A 20352-nucleotide genomic window follows, 5' to 3' on the forward strand; every position below is an offset into this window, starting at 1 on the left:
CAAAGAAAAGCTCAACATGGTCTCAACTCTGACAATGTAATCCTTTAGTGTAGGGATAGCAATCTAGAAATTTGGGAAATGGGCAAACCTAGCAAAGCAGAAAAAACTCTGGGGAGGTCATCATGACTCCCTCAGGTTCAGAATTGAAGTCCCCGTAGAGCAGTGCTCTCAGCTCCTTCCAAGGCCCACTTAGCCTGGAACACTCCTGACGCTGACAGCAATCAAAGATGATACATAGCTGTCTTACTGCCTGCAAAGAGAAGCAGAAGAGAGGAGACGAAGTTTTATTGATAAAACAGAAAGCAGGGTCAAATCACCTAGGTTTGCTGTTTGCAGAAGTAGAATATTGAAAGCAAATCAGATACAGCTCTGCAAATATAAAGCATCTTTATACATAAAGATGTTGAGAAGCAGTCATGATATAGCCTATGTAATGAATGTATTTTAGAACAAAAGGCAAAATAAGCAGATTATTTTTCACACAATGGGATGCACAGATGTCATCTACCTGTGCACTGACTGATCTTCCGTTTCTTATTCGTCTCTTCCTGTAGCACACAAACTCTTTGTGAACAAAATTATGAACAGTTATGTGCACACATAAGAGTTCTTCAACAGATAGGTCAGGGGTAAAATAATAGCAGGAGATTTGGGGATAGATAGCATCATCTTTTTTCCTCTAATTACAGGATGAGTAAATACATGAAAGAAAATGTACTAAGTGCAGCTAAGAAAAATCACAAAATAAAAATTATTCACAAAATCCAACACTCTGATCATCTGTTATATCTTACTAAGTCTGTCCTCCTAAATATGTGTAGATAATATAAATGTGCATATCAACAAAACCATTGGAACATTTATTTAATAATGTGTCTGTCTTCTGTGCATCTCTTCATTATTTCTCTCTTCATGATAATATTTATTCGATTACATTGATGTATCATACTTCAGTATGTTATTGTTGAAAATTATATTTTTGTTGTTTTTCAATATTACTTTTATAATAATATCTTTTTTTTTTTTTTTTTTGAGACGGAGTCTCGCTCTGCTGCCCAGGCTGGAGCACAGTGGCCCCATCTCAGCTCACCACAAGCTCCGCCTCCCGGGTTCACGCCATTCTCCTGCCTCGGCCTCCCGAGTAGCTGGGACTGTAGGCGTCGCCACCACACCCGGCTAGTTTTTTGTATTTTTTAGTAGAGACGGGGTTTCACCGTCTTAGCCAGGATGGTCTCGATCTCCTGACCTCGTGATCCGCCCGTCTCGGCCTCTCAAAGTGCTGGGATTACAGGCTTGAGCCACCGCGCCCGGCCTACTTTTATAATAATATCTACCCTTCATTGGATGTTTATAATCTCTCCTGGACTTCATTAAGCAACATTTACTGGACAGTTTCAACCCACTGGTTCTTATCATGGGATTAATTTTTTCTGCAGTCATACCTCCCAGGCTTGCTTTTTTGGATCTTGGTTCTTTGTTACACAGCAATTTCATAATGACGTACAAAGAAAATTCCATAGTGTTCCCATCATTTTCAATTATTAGCCATTTTCCTAGCTTAAAACTCAAACTCGAGTACAGGACCATTCTTCCCAGAGTCCTGCAGAGACTTCTTCATCACAGAGTTCCCTGATGTGGAGAAGCACAAGATTGAACCTGACTGAGCGATTTCCTGCCTCCTTATCTCCCACCTCCCACCTCCTATGTCCTTTGCTTACAGGACAGCACTCTGCAGGAGGGCCCTAGCAAAATGGCGGCTCAACCCTGGCTATCTCTAGCAGTGTTTCTTGCCATACAGAAACTCAGGAATTTCCGCCCCACAGAATGAGGAGGATGCAGCTTGCCTCTGCATTATGCTCCCTCTATGTCTACTCTATTACTTCTCACCAATTTGCTCTTTTTTGTTTCAGGTAGCCACAAATTGATCAAAAAGCTACTTAAAATGCCAACTTTTCCTTCTTGCAGAGATCTTTAATCTTTTCAAGTGGTTCACCTGATACTCTACCTACCTAGCCCCTCTTCACACTTAGTTAAATCATGCCCCTTGGGAGAAAAAAACCCATAGTCATGTCTCTCCCAACCTAAAGGAGCTGACAACTCATTAATCTGAAGATTTCCTTCTCTTTTCCTCACCTGTCTTTTCCTTGTTTGCTTGTATGAGCTAAAGTTTATACAGATGGTCTAAGTGAGTGTTAATCAAAACTTAATGTACCCGAGTCACCCAGGAACTTTTTAAAGTGAAGATTCTAACTCCATAACTGTGAGGTGGGGCCTGAGATTCCTATTAGGTTCCCAGGTGATGCTTATGCTGCTGGTTTATGGACCACATGTAGATTAGCAAGGGTCCAGTGATCATGGTTGATTGTGGTAAGACTATTCCCCCTCATCCCTTTTTTCTTTTTTTCTCTTTTTTTTTTTTTGAGACGGAGTCTCGCCCTGTCACCCAGGCTGGAATGCAGCGGTGCGATCTTGGCTTACTGCAACCTCCACCTCCCAGGTTGAAGCAATTCTCCTGCCTCAGCCTCCTGAGTAGCTGGGATTACAGACATACGCCACCATGCCCAACTAATTTTTTGTATTTTTAGTAGAGATAGGGTTTTACCATGCTGGCCAGGCTGGTCTTGAACTCCGGACCTCGTGATCCGCCAGCCCTGGCCTCCCAAAGTGCTGGGATTATAGGCTTTAGCCACCGTGCCCAGCCTTTTCCCCCTTTTTAAAAGGCCCTAGAGGGCACTGTGGCCCCAATGGCTGGCTGCTGCCCTGTAAATATGGGGTTCTAAATCATGTTCCCTGAACTTAAGCTCCATTGTTGATTTCAGGTAAGCACAAAAAGTTTCCTTCAGTATTTTTTGTCACATGTATTATCTTACTTCATTTTCACATAACATTAGTATTATCTCTGTTTTACTGATGAAGAAATTGAGGCTTCAAGAAGTTAAATTGCTCATCCAAGATTACATAATTACACATACACAAACCAAGAAAAAATCCCATTCCGTTCAGTCTCTCTTCAACCCTTTCCCCCAGTGATTCTTGCTACTGTGATAGTATCTTGCACCCTAGGGCAATTTTCACAAAAATTGCAATGAAATTGTTTGCTGTAATAACAATCAGAACTGAAGTTTATTAAGCATTACTATTAATAAATGCCAGGCCCAGTATTGATAACTTTTTCCCGCATTATTTTGTTAATTTTCACATCTGCTCAAAGAGATGGTTTAACTTTGGAGAAGTTAAGAAAGAAGTTAGGATTGATAGCTTCACTCCAAAACCCAAGATGTGAAATGTAACATGATGTTGTGGTATATATGGTTATAGCAGTATCTTTTTGGTTTTAATCCCAGAAAAAGAGGTAATTCCAGTGAGCTACAGAAAGAAGTAAAGATAGATAGATGGATGTTTGTAAGATGATTTTGTAAGTTGTAATACAAAAAGCTTACCACTAAATTATTTGGAGGTTTCTACAAACTTCCAATGCACACTTACTGAGATGTGATGATAACTTGTTAGATCTGAACTGAATTGTTACATGGACTTAAGTGTTTGTCATTTCGTGAGCTGATGTTCCTGCAAGTTTACATGTCTGGGTGTCATGCTGATTTGTAGTATGAGTTGGAGTTGGTCACCTATAAAATTCTGGGGTTTCATTTGTAAATTCTAGAAAATTACTATAGAATTGAAGACCTGGATGTTCCAATGGCCTAGGAATATGAGGTGCAGAGGATCTAAGTGACTGTTCCAGGGTGACCATGAGCTAGTTGTAGGCTTAAACTCGAATCCAGGTCTCCTGCAATGCACTCCAGGCCTTATTCAGTCAGGCTGTATCTCGTTTCCTTTTGCACAAACCTTTGGGGAAATGTGCTGGTTCTGAATCTGGTCTCTATAACCTGTTAATGTCCCTCAAGGGAATAGGAATGTTAGGTATCTATACTGCAGCATGCACGAGCAACACTAGCTTTTGCTCTCTGAGCCCAGATCTTTGCCAATATGTGATTTCTCTGAAGACATCAGGAGACCTAACACAGGGCATAGCCAGTCCTGGAAATGTGAGCCCGTTCTGCTGTGTATCTATATGCCTGTGACCCGACATCCTTTTGCCTTTAATGAGATTTTGCAGTGACAGGATTGGAACAGATTGCTGGCATTATGGCAGCCAGGATATTGTCAGGAGGAACTTGGCAGTGCTCGTAGGTGTTATGATGCTGGCTCTTTGCTCAAGGGCAAGAATATTAAAGGGAAAATTAGAGATAAAACAGAAAGTGAGAGGTAATGTCACAAAAGTTCGGAAGATGAAACCAGTAGCGGTAAATATATAGAAAATGATTTGAGGTTTACACACTTTTGAGTCCTTGGTGAGTGAAGACAGAGCCAAGAATTGCTTCAGTGATATTCCTTCATAAATCTGCATAATAATCTCTCGGCGGGGCTTTGGTGAAATTACAAGTATTCATTTACTAAATTGGGTTCAGTGTCTGTATCACGCATGCCATATGAATATTCAGTGCAGTGAATGCTTCCCAAGCTATGTTGAAGTTAACACATAAGCTGAATATAACTCAAGTGGAACTCAAAATTGCACGCTTACTTTAACTTAACAGAGGTCCTAGTGTCTTGAAGAATTGGACCCACCCCCAGCCCCAATATGTCAATTAATACTCATTCTAATAAAACCAAATGTAAAGTGCTTTCAGTATTTGTATCTGATTTTTGGCATTAAGTAGTTTTCTTTATAACAGAGGATTAGGATAATAATACACAGGGCTCTGAATGGTTCCTTAGAACACAGTGGCAGCTGCCAAGCAGATTCAAGAAGAATGTTTAATTACAATACTCAGTAATAACAACAAAGAAAAAGTTCAATGAGAAGAAACAACTCTACTATGAGACAAAGGTCTGTGTTGAGTGAAAGAGGAACAGTGGACCACAGACATTTGTTGTAGCTGGAGTTGCCTTGGCAGCTGATGGACATTTCACCTTAAAACTTGAGCATTTTTCTTCTCGAAGCAACTCAGTTGGCTTTCTAGGGTAAGCATACAGAATCATTTCTATTTCCAAAAAATGCATTTTTCCACAAACTAAAATTAATAATTCTTAGAGAAGAGTGATCACTGCCAGTTCTGTATAGCAAAGGAGCACTTAACTAGGAGTCAGGCAGCTTGAGTTCTCATGCAGAACTCTGTAACAAACCAACTGTTTAAATCTCAAACAGCTGGTTAGTTTATCTGAGCCTCTCTTCACTATGAACTTTTCCATGATATTCTGATTATACATATATATTTTGATATAAAAATATTCCTTTGGAAAAATTCTTGGTCATCATATTTTATATTGTCATAAAGTATAATGTGACTTTAGATCCAAAGTAAATAGTCAAATGCAGTATGTGAAGTTTAATTGAAAGACAGCATTCACTTATACTTATTATATGGGAGGTATTATGCTAAATGTGCTTTACATGCAAAATGTCAGCCAATAAGGTAGTTTTATTATTATCTTCATTTTGTAGGTGGAGAAATTGAAGCCCCGAAAATTGAGCAAAAGACACTTGCCCGATGTCTTGCCCAGTTAGTCAGCAGCAAAACTGAGGTTCAAACTCCAGTTTCTTTAACTCCAATATGCTTTTAATTACTTGCACCTCCTTCCTGTAGGACAACTGGATGCATGCTGAGCTTTTCTTGTCCATCACTAGTGTGTGCTGCAGAAATTGGTTTGGGTTCTTAATTGAGTGTATTAATCATCTAAAGAGGTCTAGAGTGAGATATGGGAAGAGCCTTGCTTAAATGACAAAGCTTTGAATTTCAGAGGCGCTGAAAGAGGGAGGCATGGAGGCTCAAATCACTATGCTTAGCCATGGGAAGCAATTGGAGAGGCAGATTTTCTCCTATTTTTAAGGATATTACTTTCAGATATCTGTTGCTGTGAAGCAAATTTGATAAAGAAGCCTACAAATTAGCAAATAGCACCTGGGAGGACAGTCACGACAGTGGGTTGCGCATACAAAACAGGAAGGAGTAACCTCTCACCTGTATGGGTTTTACCAATGCGAGAAGGTTTTGAAAAGCTAATGCAAGGATTGGGGAGTGGTAAATCTGAAAAAAGAAAGAAAGTTTATTTTAGCAGAGATAAGTATGTCTGGATTAGAACACATAGAGGTTGCAGCTAGAGAATTGGGTGTGGAGTTTTCTTAATGATGGAAGACAAGCCAAGTCTGAGGAAAATAATTTAGTGGTGGTTATCAAAAGACATGAATAAAATATCTAGAAGGAGATTCATCAGTCTCAGGTGATGAGGTGTCAAGATGTAGTCCCATCATAGGGAATGCTTCTCCATGGGAATATTTGTTCTTGGAGAGGTGCTAGAAGGGAAACTATGTGCCGAAGTCAGCTTAAGTTTATAGCAACGTACATGGAAAATAAAAAGATTTCCTAATGAAATTAGAGAAAATCCATTTTTCTGTAAAAACATTCAAAGTTAGACCATTATATCCCATCAAACGTGATAATCTGATAGAATGGAAATGGCTAAGAATGACTTGCTAAGGAAAACTATAGAAGAGAATAGAAAGGCCTTTGGGGATTCTTATAACTAGGGAGAAGACTGAAGAATATTTTGAAGAGGTAGAAGGTAAGATTTATTATATCAAAATTTAAAGACCTACAGAATGTAATTAATTGGGTTAGAAAGCAAAATGTGGCAATTGGCCTGAAGGGGAGGGGAGACCAAAGAGGTTCATGGCGAATTGAGTTGACCTAAATTTGTCCTTGGATATTTGCTACTAACATGCCCTAGAAGGATCATTGCCATTTTTGAGTTACCATAAAGATTAAAGTAAAACTATTTATCCTTATATTCATAGATTCAAGCCTGGTAATAGAGGGAGAGTCTTCCTACATTCATAGTGTAAATAAAGACGCAGTCATTTGCCTGTGAAGCTGCCCATGTCACATATTTAGAGTCAAAAATTTTTTTAAATAAAAAATGATCTAATTCCAATACATTTTTATTTTCATTAAAATTGAGAATGCTACCATGGTGAGTGAGCAAATGTAAATCAGGAAGGAAAGCATAACCAGGTCATTGGAAAAGGTTTTAACTGTGGTTTTCCACTGATGGAGATGGTGTTTATAAAGTCAGATGACTGAAAAGAGGATCCTCCTTCCACATCCCGTAAGTGTCCTTGTTAGTGTGACTCTAGGCAAGGATGATTGGAAATGTATGTATCCAGGGTTAGATGGGCCTTCACTACGCTCTGCTTAGCCAGCTAACAGAGCATGGAGCTCAGCCCCAACGAGGTCAGAAGAGGATTCATGGTCCTTGGTGACTTTACTTAGATTAAAATGAAGCATCCTAATTTCAGAAAACAACATTCAGTAGGAGCCCTGACCTTGCACTGGCAAGCAATGAAGCTGGAAAAATGCACCCTTAGGCTAGAACATTTTCAGAGGAGAGAGTTGACTTAGGTTCTTTTATTTAAATGGTTTTTGCTTCATCAAACATTTTTTTTTGTTGTTGTTATCTATAAGACAAATGATTTTTAAAAATTCCTTGAAAAAATAACAAACCAAACAAAGGAGAAAGGATTTTTTGGTTTCTTCTCTAGACCTCTCTCCTTCCTTGCTAAGATCAGTTTCTCTGTGGATATAATTATCAGATCAGTAAACTGCAACCATGAACCACAAAAGCAAAAGGAATTGTCTGATTTAAAAGTCAAAGGTGGTTTATCTTGGTTTTATACATTTTGATTATGATATATTGAATATATAAACAAAGTTGGGGTAACATGTCCAGACATACTAGTTTTCCATGTTGCAATCCTTTATTATGGAAATGGCCAGGCAGCATGGTCTGGCCAGCACTCAGTAGTCCTTTCAATTAATTTAAAGGGGCTACAACTTTTAAAATCAGATACCTATACACATTTTAAATCTTGGATGAAGCACATTTCTGGTTCCTGTTGACTTCAGCAGAACTTGTTTTAGCACTGGTTTAACAACAATTGGTCACATTCAATGACCTTGAAAATGAATTAGGGGGAGGGAAGAGTTGGAGCAATCCACATGCGTATCTCCATTTAAAGTTTAGTAAGCAGAAGTTAGGTGTTTCATGAGGGAGACTGAAGTTACAACAGAAAATAAAGTTTTAAGCAACAATATGATGGAAATGTGTGATTTATTGGATGAGGAATAATGGATTTGATCCTGAGTCTCAAATTTCCCATCTGAGTTATTTACTGAAAGCCATATATTTAGTGTTTATTTCAGTGTGTCTGTAAAATGGGAACAATTATTCCATCCTGCTCTACGTTAGAAATAAATAACATATAAATGGACTTTGAGATCATGAGATGAAGGGCTATATAAATGTGAATTATTCAAAATCATTTAAAATGAACCCAACTGAAATTGTAGTTTTAAAAAAGATTCTTATAAATGAATTAATTCAATTGAAGAAAAAAATTGTAATACATTATAAAGGAATTACTTTTGAGAAGTTGAGCTTTAATGACTATGAAAAATTAGAGAAAATGCAGCAGATTAATTCACATTTAAGACATGGCTGTTATTGTATCAATCTCAAGTTAGAGCCAGTATTTCCTGGAATTTCAAATGATCATTTATTAATATATAGGAGAGAATTCTGTATATGGACCATAATATAAGTACACAACATTATTATTTGTTCCTCTATCCAAATAACACAGCTTTTATTATGTGACTCTTGTGTTCTAAACAACATGCTAGGCCCTAGGAATGCCATAGGGAGAAAAAAGGAGTCCAGGACCGAGACTCATGCTATAATGGAGATGTCTTGAGTTCTCTTTTATTGCACAAAGAAGACCTATCAAAATGTCAACAGAAAACATGAAGTGAGAGGGTCGACATCATCATGTAAAAAGGTTTTGGGATTTCATTGCTGAGTTCCAGAATATGGACTCAACATGAGGAAATGCAGAGTGTGGCCGTTGGACAAATTAATGAGCATGTTGCTGTGAGTTTCTGCTGCCTTTTTTTTTTTTTGTCTCAACTTGTCTACAATACCTAGAGCACCAGTGCTGAGAATAAAACAGAAATGACAAGTCTGAGTTGCTCTGTAACTAGATATATAAGGGACTGATCACCTTAGAGGATTTGCAAATCCTGGGATGTTGAGATGGGAGCATCTCGATGTTATTTTTCAGCTCTTCCACCTGAAAGGTGAAATCCATTAGGAGGATTTGAAGACAACAGAAAAGATTTTTCACCCTCATCTGCGAAAGGTAAAAAAATTCATGTCTAGCTGATCTCATGAAAAATGAGGAAACTTATTTGTACAGGTTTAATAATCTCTATGCTGATCATTAGAAAATGGCTACATGTATTGCTTGGATAACAGACAACCCATTTTTATTTTTTATCATGCCTCGTACGAAGTTTTAGCTTTGAAAAATGGAGTGGAAAGGTGGGTAGGGGTCATTTCCCTTAACATCTTTTAGTTGTTATGAAGTCTGTTGAGATACTATGTCAAATTTTCTCCTCTTTCTGAAGTAACCCTGGGTCCTTTCAGGGGATACTGGAAAATTTGTAGAGACCAAAGAGTATCTCCCACTTTGACGTCATGTGTTGGCATTGCTTAATGCTGGACTGTTTAGAAACTAGTGAAATTGTATAATTTCACTTGGATTTTCTTGCTGGTTATTCCTAGTACAATTTACCTTGTTAATTTGTTCTTAATGAGTTCATCAGCAATGATTTAATACAACTTTGAGGAACAGCTTTCTTTAGTCTTTAATTCGCGACAGTTCCCCTTCTATTTGGCAGTACATTAATGGAAATGGAAAATTGCCTCATTCTAAATGTCAGAATAATACTGCACCAAAAACAATTCAGTCATGTCTTTCAAACCACGCACATATGGTTCATCACCAAATGTCACTCTTCTATTTCCCCCTTCCCCCCATGCCCTCCCCGCGCCTGTACCTTCCCTCTGTCTTTCTTTCCATTCGCCTGTCTCTGGTGATAATTGTTTCGATTAACTTTCCAATATCTTTACATAAGCTGCATTTCTCCTGTTGTCTGTATTTGTTAACAGTCCAGGAAGCAGTTCTCATTACACTAGTTTTACCTAGATCCTTGGAATTGGCCGAGTTCACAGATCAGGTGACAGCTACTGCTTTTAATATCACACATGTTTTTTATCTGATCTCAAAAATGAAAAAAAGTTTCTGTGAAGTTTCTTCAAAATAATTTTTTGTGCATATTTTTGGCCTGTTTGGTAAAGGTCTCTGTGTAAAGCCATGTTCCCTACTCTATCTACATCAGGGCAATTCTTTTTTTCCTAGCACTATGTTCAAGCAAATTTCTTTCTAAGATGAATGCTTTTATTAGGAATATCTTAATTGTGATTTATTGGGCAAGTTCATAATGAGAACATCCAGCACAGTTTCACCTGCACTTAAGGATACAAACTTTTAATTGCAAATCTTAATTCACTAACACTTAAAGGACATTTCAATAAATTTTAAAAATTAATCTATATGCTAAGTTACCTAAAGTCTGTCTATTTTTTTAAAGGAAAAGCTAAAAGATAAAGCAATTTTCAAAGTTATCAAACATCAGCTTTCATGGGTTAATATATGATGCCTATCTTAAATGATGCCTTTCTCTTTCTGAAAAGGGCCCCTTCTTCAGATAATATTGTAGGGAAAACCATTTGAGAAAAACGCTCCACCCTCAACTGTATATTTTTAATATTTTTCTATTTAAGATACTTGTCTGAAAATAGAATTTTGAATCTTACTTTATTGGTTTGCTTTTTATTTCTATCAGAAATCCAACTTGCCTGTGAAGTATGAATATTTTAATTCAAGTAAATGTTTTCTGCAAAAGGAAGATCTCTTGTTTAAACAGTCAGAAGGTAATCAGTGTGACCCACAAGTTTGTGTTACAGAGATAGGATCAGAAAGCTAAAGAACATTATCTCATTTCTCTGTTTTTCTTTTTCATTTAGTGATATTAAGAGGATTGCTATTCCTTATTCTGTAGAAACTATATGATATCTTGATAATTTGTTTTTCCATGATTTACTTAGCATCTACTATGTGGCAGGTGCTTTACACAGGTTATTTAATCTGAGAAGTAGGCTTAAGAAGTTTCTTCAGAGATTTAAAAAGTTGTCTGACATTCCAAAGATGGTATATATGGGAACATATGCTTATCTGATTCCACATTTTTTCTGTTATTTGTACTATTTACTTTAGAGTAGAAAAGGATATAAAGAGTCTATTTTCCACTGCCCCTCATTGTCAATAGTCATCCAGCCCTAGAATGCTGCTGGTGATGCAGGGCTCATGTATTCCTAAGGTAGGCCGACCATTGCTGAACAGCTCTAATGAGAGAGTATGACTCATTATCTTCAACTGAAGACTGTCCTTCTATACTTTTGCCTGTTGCTTTTCCTGTACCTTTCATAATAGTGTAATCAGTCAACTCCTTCCACCACGTGATACCTTCAGCTATTTGATGCACCTACTGATTCCCTGAATTGATCTCTCCTCTGTGCAAATTTTTTCCAAATCCTTGCTTCCAGATCCTTCAGGGACCTCCAAAATAAACTTAGAATGGGGCACACTGAAACCTGGACCAGTGTAGAATAAAATAGGGTTTAATTTGCAACTTATATTTTTTACATGTAGACTCAAATGGTTGTGTGTGTGTGTGTGTGTGTGCGCGCGCGCACGCGCATGCACTAAATTATGTGTTAAGTTTGGAATCAGGTAGAAAATAAATAGCAACATAAATTTCTAGCAACTAGATCATCCTTTCTGTACTAATGTGATCGACCTTTTGAACTCAGCATGAACCTTTACACTCTTACTATAACTTTGTACACGCCAACTTGACCAATCAGTGTATTTTTAAATTATTTCCATCATTTGATGATTAATTTTTTTTTGGCCCGTAGCTTTCTGACATCCTCACATTTCACAGAATTTTTTTCCCTTTATTTTCAGTCAAGTAATTGATAAAAGTGTTGAGCTAGGCTATGTGTAAAACAGATTCCTAGAACATGACTCCATGTGCTTTTCTTAGGGATACCTCCAGGTCAGTCCATCTGATTGGCTGTCATTGAAGGGTTCCCTGAGTCATCCTGAACCCTGCAGAGATAATGGCAGCTGCCTCAGAGGCCTCCACCTGTAACTGTCTGCAGACACCATGTCAGCCATCTTCTCTTATAATCTTTAGTTGTTGTTGTTGTTTTTTCTTTTTGTTTTTTAAAACCATGAGGTAAGAATAGTTGTTTAATTTTTAAAGCCACATCTGGATATTAGCCTTACTGACATTATTCTTACATACTGTTTGTTCTTGGCTCTTTCTGAATATATTCATCTTTGGTTTTATGGCCCATTTATTTGCACATTAATTTATAGGTTAAGTAAAACACACAAAAGTATTCATTTCCTGGGAACTTTCTATGTGTATTCAAAAATGCATGCTAGGTGTTGTGGGTACTTCTAAGACTTGCTCTCTGGAGCTTCCTTTTATAGCAGAGTTCAAAAAATTGCACCATGCATGAATGCAAAAGTTTCTTCAGATTTCTACCTTTTTTCTTTCTCAAAGAATGTCTAAACATTCTCTAGATTGTGGGTCCGAGCTCCATGCTTTACTCACTTTCACCCGCTGCTTGTCTCATGGTGGGTGCTTATTACATGTTTGTGGATCTCAGTCTAACAGAATTCTGATCTCTTGGGTTTGTCTTCATCAGACTTTCCCTTCTGAACTCTCCACACCTCCTAATCTTCCTTCCTTTTCTGAATTACTAATCTCGGGATGATACCTCCTTTTTTTGTTTTTCTCTTGTAAAATTTTGTGATTTATAGATTGGGATTCATTTGCCTTGGTTTGCTACCCACTTTGTTATTTTCACAGTGACTGTGACTCAATTATGACACTTCCAGATCACCAATATCATCCTTTTTGTTTGTTTGTTTTTGTTTTTGAGACGGAATTTCATTCTTGTTGCCCAGGCTGGAGTGCAATGGTGCAGTCTTGGCTCACTGAAACCTCCGCCTCCCGGATTCAAGAGATTCTCCTGCTTCAGCCTCCCAAGTAGCTGGGATTACAGGTGCCCACCACCATGCCCAGCAAAATTTTTTGTATTTTTAGTAGAGATGAAGTTTCACCATGTTGGTCAGGCTGGTCTCTAACTCCTGACCTCAAGTCAGATCACCAATAACATTCTTGATGCTCAAAATCAAGTACCCTTGTAAATAAGTTCAAGATGAAGAAGATATGATCATTTCAATCACATCAACAGTAACTAATAACAACAAGCAAGCGAGCAATTCAAATCAAAGGGGTACTTCTGAATGTTAATTTTCTTTCTTAATCCAGAAAAACAGTCCTAACACTTCTTGAGTGCCCCCTCTCTGCCAAGCACAGTCAGATCTATGTTTGTATAAGTTATATGTAAAGTATACAAAAGACATTTTGGTAGTCTGTTGTTTGAAGGAAATTATATTGTTGGCAAGGCTAGTTAGGGAGATGAATGGTAAATTAAATTTTTATTTTTACCTCAATTAGAAGGAAATTTTATTCTCTTTGAAAGTTTCAGAAAATGTGATTGACTTAAAATATAACTCGTTTTTTATTTATATAGATACGTATACATAATGAGAGTTTAGTAATACTAAATGACGACAAAGATGAGTTTAAAAAAAAAAATCAAAAACTTCATTTCCTGGTTTTTGCCCTGACCAGAAGATCAAGTACATAAATAAAACTATAACACGTCTCATGACTATTGTGAACTGGCTGGAACCAGCATATATCAGAGGTCAGAAGCTTAGTCTCATAAACAATTTTAAGAGCAGAGAGTTTCAGGTTACATCATAAATTCATGGGTACGTACCCGCAGTGTGTCCCCACACCTTAGACTGAGAACTTTTTCCTATCAGGTAAGTTCTCTGGCTATAAATGGTCATGTGTAGTGAACTGAATGCTATACTAGGTGTCAGGGGAGCTAGATTCTACTACTTGCACTGGAGGGCATGTTGAATTTGTTACAATAGACCACTGGAGAAGGGCAGGTGAGTCAGGTCTAATAAGACTGACTGAGGCAAGAGGCCTGGCATCTAAAATATACTATCTGTACTAGTTTCCTTGGGCTCTCTTCACAAATTACTACAAACTTGGTAGCGTAAAATATCGGAAATATGCTCTCACAGTTCTGGAGGCCAGAAGTCAAAAATCCGGGTATCAGCAAGGCCATGCTCCCTCTGAGGCCCTGGAAAAGAATGCTTCCTTGCTTTTCCAGTTTCAGGTGGCCCCAAGCATTCCTTGGGTTGTAGCTGAGCTGCATCACTCCAGTCTCTGCCTACCTATGTTTTCACATTACCTTCCTCTCTATGTCTCTGTGTATCCTTTTCTGTCTGTAATTATGACATTCTCATTGAATTTAGGGGCCACACTAATCCAGTATGATCTCATGTCAATGTTTACTGAAGTATGTCTGCAAGGACTCTATTTCCAAAGAGGGTCACATTCTAAGGTTCCAGATGGATATAAAGTTTGGGGGGACACTATTCCACTCACTACAGTATCTAAAGATACATAGGAACTATTGATTTCAGCTAATTTTGATTCATTTCTTGATTCATTTATTCAACAAATATTTATTGAAGACCTGTTATGTGCCAGACACAGTGTTTGGCAGTGAGGATGGCTTCCACAAACAGACACAATATCTTTATGGAGCTTACAGTCTAGAAGCATCCAAAGGACGCCACTCAGGTAGATGTGACCCACTGCACATATTCTTAAAGTGAATCTCTAAATTTTCTTGATCATACATATTTTTTAGTCCATCCTCCTTATATAAATTTCTCTATTCATTTATTCAATTACCATATAGACTACTTTACTAGTGCATATTAATATACATTTGAAAAGGATCAATGTAATAAAAATAAATAGACATGTGAATATTGTCTTTGGCACCTTAATCAGTCATTTTGCAAATCAAGAATGCTATCTAGACACCTGTTAATATTCTGAGTCTTGGGAACAATGTCTTAGTTCTAGATGATTTCTTCTGTTGGGAGCAACAGCCCAGTCAGAATTGGGGACCCAAAAAGGAAGTAGTAGCCTTTGGGATATTGGAATAAGTTGGAATATTAACTTATTACAGGAGGATTCCAGATGATGGACACTGGATTAGAAAGCAGGAGCTCCGGTTCTGCCCTCACCCTGCTGCTCATTGGACTCACACCTTCCATTTCTTAGGGAGAGTCTCTTTCCTTCTCTGAGTTTCTTTTTCCTTTATTTTAAGGTAAAGAGACTAGGGTAGATCTTTGCTAAGTTTTCCCAGTGTACATTGGAATAAGTTGGAATATTAACTTATTCCAATATCCCAAAGGCTACTACTTCCTTTTTGGAAGGATGCAGTATGGTGTCAGCACTTTCCCTCAACCCCAAAGACCCACTGAGTCTCTTACAAGGCTTCAGTCACACCAGAAGTAATGGGATGTAAACAGAGGAGGTTGAGGGCCATTCATAAGGATTTAATAATCATGGCAAGAGTTGGGGGAAGTCTGAAGGTCTTGAGAAGTACTTCAGGTACTTGAGACCTGCAGTGGGCAATGGGTACTTGGATTCTGGACAGAACTCCAAGTATACTTCCTACCTCAGTTAGGATTGGCTTGAGATTTGGGTGCGGCTGAACCCGTGGGGTGAATTCCTTTGCATTTGAAACTTTAGAAGACGGAAATGCAGGGAATGACACTGTTTCTGCCTCTGACTAACTTTATGACTTTATAAGGGAAATTTAATCTCATAGGCCTCACCCCAGTAAAATGAAAGTAATAACACCTAAACTATTTGATATCAGGGATTTAGATCAGGAAATCTTTTGAAATATCTTCTAGAAATAAGACTTACCATCATAAGATTATGGTATGTTTCAGCAAGTTAAATGTTTGCAGAGAGACTGTTGGCTCTTCTGATGAAGACAGTTAAAATCTCACACTCTAAATAGAAGAAGGAGCATTTTCAAATCCATTTATTCATGGACTCAGGAGTGTCACAGGGAACATGAGGCTGTGTTGTGTTTTCCTAAAGAGGTGTGGTTGATTCACAAGTGCCTATCTTTGAAGGAACTTTAGAGAATAAACAGAACTATAAATCCTGTCTTCACTGATGCCATGTTGTTTGAGTGGGAGCAGTGATTAGATAGCCCACTGGATTCTGAGTAGATAGATCTGCTGAGAAATAGGGGTATCAAAAACATGTTTATTAAAAATAGGCCATATAAGGGATGGGAAAAATAATGTAATGGTTAGAATAATTTGATTCCCATTTATTATTGAGGCTATCCATTTCAATATTCCCATGAAAGGATGTTCTGCTCATTTTCAGCTATTGTGTTCATCAATGGGAATACAATCTTAACATCATTATGTTACATATTAACATTTTCGGTGCTTATTTTCTATAAGAAGTGAAATACCTAGATACTCTTCTGAATAATTTTGCTTAATAGAAATTACAGGAGCATTCCAGCTGGATGGACACTGGATTAGAAAGCAGGGACTCCAGTTCTGCCCTCGCCCTGCTGCTCATTGGACTCACACCTTCCATTTCTTAGGGAGAGTCTCTTTCCCTCTCTGAGTTTCTTTTTCCTTTATTTTAAGGTAAAGGGACTAGAGTAGATCTTTGCTAAGTTTCCCAGTGTACATAAATATCCTGAGTTTTTGAGTTACTACTGTGTACTCAGGTTGAGTTAAATTCTTCCACCCCTCGTCTGCCTGATTCAGTTGGAAAATTATCTTTCCATTAACACTTTACTCATGGGACAGCCACCTGCTCTCTTCTTAGTGTCCTTACTCTATTCTCCATATACCATGAGAATCAATCAGGGTTTGATACAGTGAAAATACTAGCGATTTCAAGCGGTGTTTAATTCAGGGAATGTGATGCTCATAGGATAAGAAGAATGGAAGTTAGAAGACAGCTACTGGACTATTGATTTGGCAGTCGCAGCACAATAACTGCCATCCAGAGGTGGGAAACTGCTGCTGCCACCGCCCCACTTGCTGCCATACCCATAAAGGGTGACCAGACTCTGAGACATGAGGCCCAGTTACCACAAACTGGTATTGATAGAGGCAGGAACACCGTTACCAGCTCACATTCATTTTAAACTGTTGTGCAAGTGCATCTGGTATGTCCTAGCTCAGATTTAGAAACTTAGTTTTTTAAGTGCCAGTGGGAAATATTGGAATCAGTTTTTTGATTTCTTCAAATAGAGGGAGAGTAGAGCTGTGATTGGGAAGGCCAACCCAAATGTACCAAAGCCTGTATAATATTTGACACACTGCGCTCATTTACTTCACCTGTAAATTCCTGCCAGTCTGCAAGCCCCTCAAGGGCAGGGGCCATGTCTTATTAACCTTTGTATCAATGAGTTAAGGAGAGGTTACAGCTTGAACATACTGTAGTCCATTAAAAAACGCAGATTAACAATAAACAATGGGAAAGAAATAAACAAGCTAAATGACGAGCTGATAAAGTCTCATAGGGAGACCAGTGAAGACCAGTGTGGTCAGGAAACCTTAAAAGAAGAAATAGATCTCAACATGAATCTTGACGATCATAGAATTTGGGTGGATCCGAGGATAATGATATGATATTCCTTTCCTGTTAAGAGAACCCGATAGTTGATTCCCTGGATGCCTGCAGCTACCTCTTCTCAGGAATTTTCTTACATACAAAAATATTTTTCATTTATTCATTAATTCATTTAGCAAATATTTGTTAAGCAGTTACTCTATCTGCCATCTATTTTTCCAGAGACTGAAGATTTGGAGAAACAGCAATGAATAACACAGACAAACAAAACAAAACATGATTAGAAAATTATTGACATTTAGTAGATAAGGCAGATGTTTTCAAATGTTGATTCATTGTTTTATATATATATATATGTATGTATGTGTGTATATATATATATTTTTAGATTTTGGAAAATGTGTGTGATTAAATAATTCTTCCTTTTTTCCCTCTTACACATTTTGTTCAAATGGTTCCTATTATATTTGGCAAGTAGAAATTATTATATGGTCTTGTCTTACGACTTCACTGTCTAAATATGTAATAGTTACATTTCACCTTAGTAGATGTTAATGCAGTTGTGGAGAGGAAGGTAATAATACATTCAGTAAGAAACATACAGTGTGGTTGGTCTCTCTATTCCCCATCCTATTTCCCAACTTTTGGAAAACATGAGCTAAACAGGGAATATAGTAGGAAGAGTTTAATTTTGGATTTACGTAAATATTTTGTTCAAAGCCAAAATAAAACCTTTCTAGAGAATGCTAAATGAGTTCAGACTCATATCTGTCTCCAATAAATATATCCCCACTCAATGTGTTAATGTATTTTTACAGTCAGTTCAGATGTATCCTCCCTGCTTTGATGAGTGTCACATGCCTTATCTTATCTAGACTGTAACTCTCCCAAAGCAGCAACCATATCAGCTATGTGAGTGCCACCTCAACTTTTCCTTACTCTGCCCACCCTAAAACTCAGCAGTCACTTTTCTGCCTATGTCATATTATTGTGTGATTATTCTATGCATTCTTCTTATCACTTTGGCATTTTATTCCTATTTAGCAAACTATGCAGAGCCATCTACAAACTGGAAAAATGTTGTGCTATATGCCTAATCTTTTATAAAAGTGCTAAACAAAATGTGTTTCTCTAGGGCAAATTCCTGGATAAAAGACTGGTTTATTCAGTTGGAGGGGTAACATTGATTTTAACTTAGAAAGGATAATCCCATGTTGAGGCATGTATGTATGTTTCATATCCTACCTTTGGAAAAAAGTATTTAAAGCAAACTAATTATGCTGTTATATGGAGTCGCTTTATATCTTTAGTTATTACCATTTCTAATGTGTAATCTGTTATTATTTGGTAAAGAAATTCTTATAAATATAAAACATACAAAATAAAAGAGATAAAATATTAGAGCCCAAGCAACAGAGATAGTGTTATTATTTTAATGTATTTCCTTCTAGTCTTCTCATGTAGTAATGCCATAAAAGAAAGAAATGACGGTGTGCATTGTTATAGCATTTTTTAGATTGGTACAAATGCCTTTTCCCCATAGGCTATTTTTGGACATTCTACTGTTCTATTATGGCTCCCACTCAGGACTGTTTCTGGTTTATAACAATTGGGGTCATCACTTCAGACTTTATGCTTTGGGAAGATTCATAACACAATGGAGGGTAAATTCCTGAAACTTCTGGGAAATAACTGGAAGAGAAGTATGTAATCCCAAATGAGGATTAAAACTACCTGAGACCCTCCTACGGTTACATTCAGCAGGTATCATTTTGTTGTGTAAGGGAGGTCAGGGGAAACAGTCTTCAACTTCTTTTAACTTATTTTTTTTTCCACATTACAGTCTTTGTGTTTCATGTTGTCATTTTGAAAAAATATTATCTTCTTTTCCCTTGATATTGCTTTTGCTCCGATTCACTTGAATACATGTAAGGGAGTAGTTGTATAGTGGGGGCGTATAAAATACTGTACTGCTTTTCATACCCTCAGTTAGGCTGGATCCTATCAGTTTATGATTCTATCAGTTCATGCTCATCTCTGCACTCCCCAGAACTTTCTCTAGAGATGTTCACATAGAGTGGAGAATGTGATCGCTGCTTATTCAACAAGCCTCAAGCCCTGTGGCCATCTCTGGCAAATTATATATTATAGTTACTGTCTCTATTCTTACATTTTTCCAAAAACCTGTGATTTATCTGCATCTAGCGTATCAATCAGTGCAGCACACTTGTGTGCATTTTCCGTTGTTAGAACTATGATTATTAGCTTTTGTGATAGATTGTTTACAAAGAGGGAGACAGTTATTCTCATTCTTACACATACACCTCTTTGCAACGTGACATGGCTGCTTCTTCCATCAAGATGTGGAGTTTTTTTCTGCATCCTTTGAATATGAGCTTGGTGTGTGGCTTGTTTTGGCCAATGAAATATTAGCAAAGGTTATGCAAAAAGAAGCTTAAAAAGTGTTTGTGCACTTGAGTCTTACCCTCTTTTCCTGTTCCTGGAAAGCTGTTGTCATGTGAACAAGCTGGACTCACCATTTTGAGGATGAGAGGCAATCTGGAGAGAGGCCCAGCTGTCCCGGGCCAGCTCTGCCTCAAATTTCTGAAAGAGCTCATCCTAGACCATTCAGCCCCAAGCTGAGCAAATCCATACCAGAAATATTACCCAGTCATCCCACAAAATCATGGTAAAAAAAGAGATGCTTTTTTTTTGCTCTGAGCCAGTTTCTCAGGGGAGTAGTTTATTA

General features: G+C 37.6%; 1 long non-coding RNA gene across 1 annotated transcript; it reads right to left on the reverse strand.

The window, feature by feature from the left end:
- Positions 1–417: 417 nt before the first annotated feature.
- LOC117084823 lies at positions 418–2178 on the reverse strand. Its single transcript, XR_004437688.1, has 3 exons — positions 2134–2178; positions 1443–1629; positions 418–564 (listed from the first exon to the last, which is right to left on the reverse strand). It is a non-coding gene; the product is annotated as an uncharacterized LOC117084823 (long non-coding RNA).
- Between the last annotated feature and the right edge of the window lie 18174 nt (positions 2179–20352).

Source organism: Trachypithecus francoisi, unplaced genomic scaffold (genome assembly GCF_009764315.1).
Source record: "Trachypithecus francoisi isolate TF-2019V2 unplaced genomic scaffold, Tfra_2.0 Lachesis_group1, whole genome shotgun sequence".
NCBI lineage: Eukaryota > Metazoa > Chordata > Mammalia > Primates > Cercopithecidae > Trachypithecus > Trachypithecus francoisi.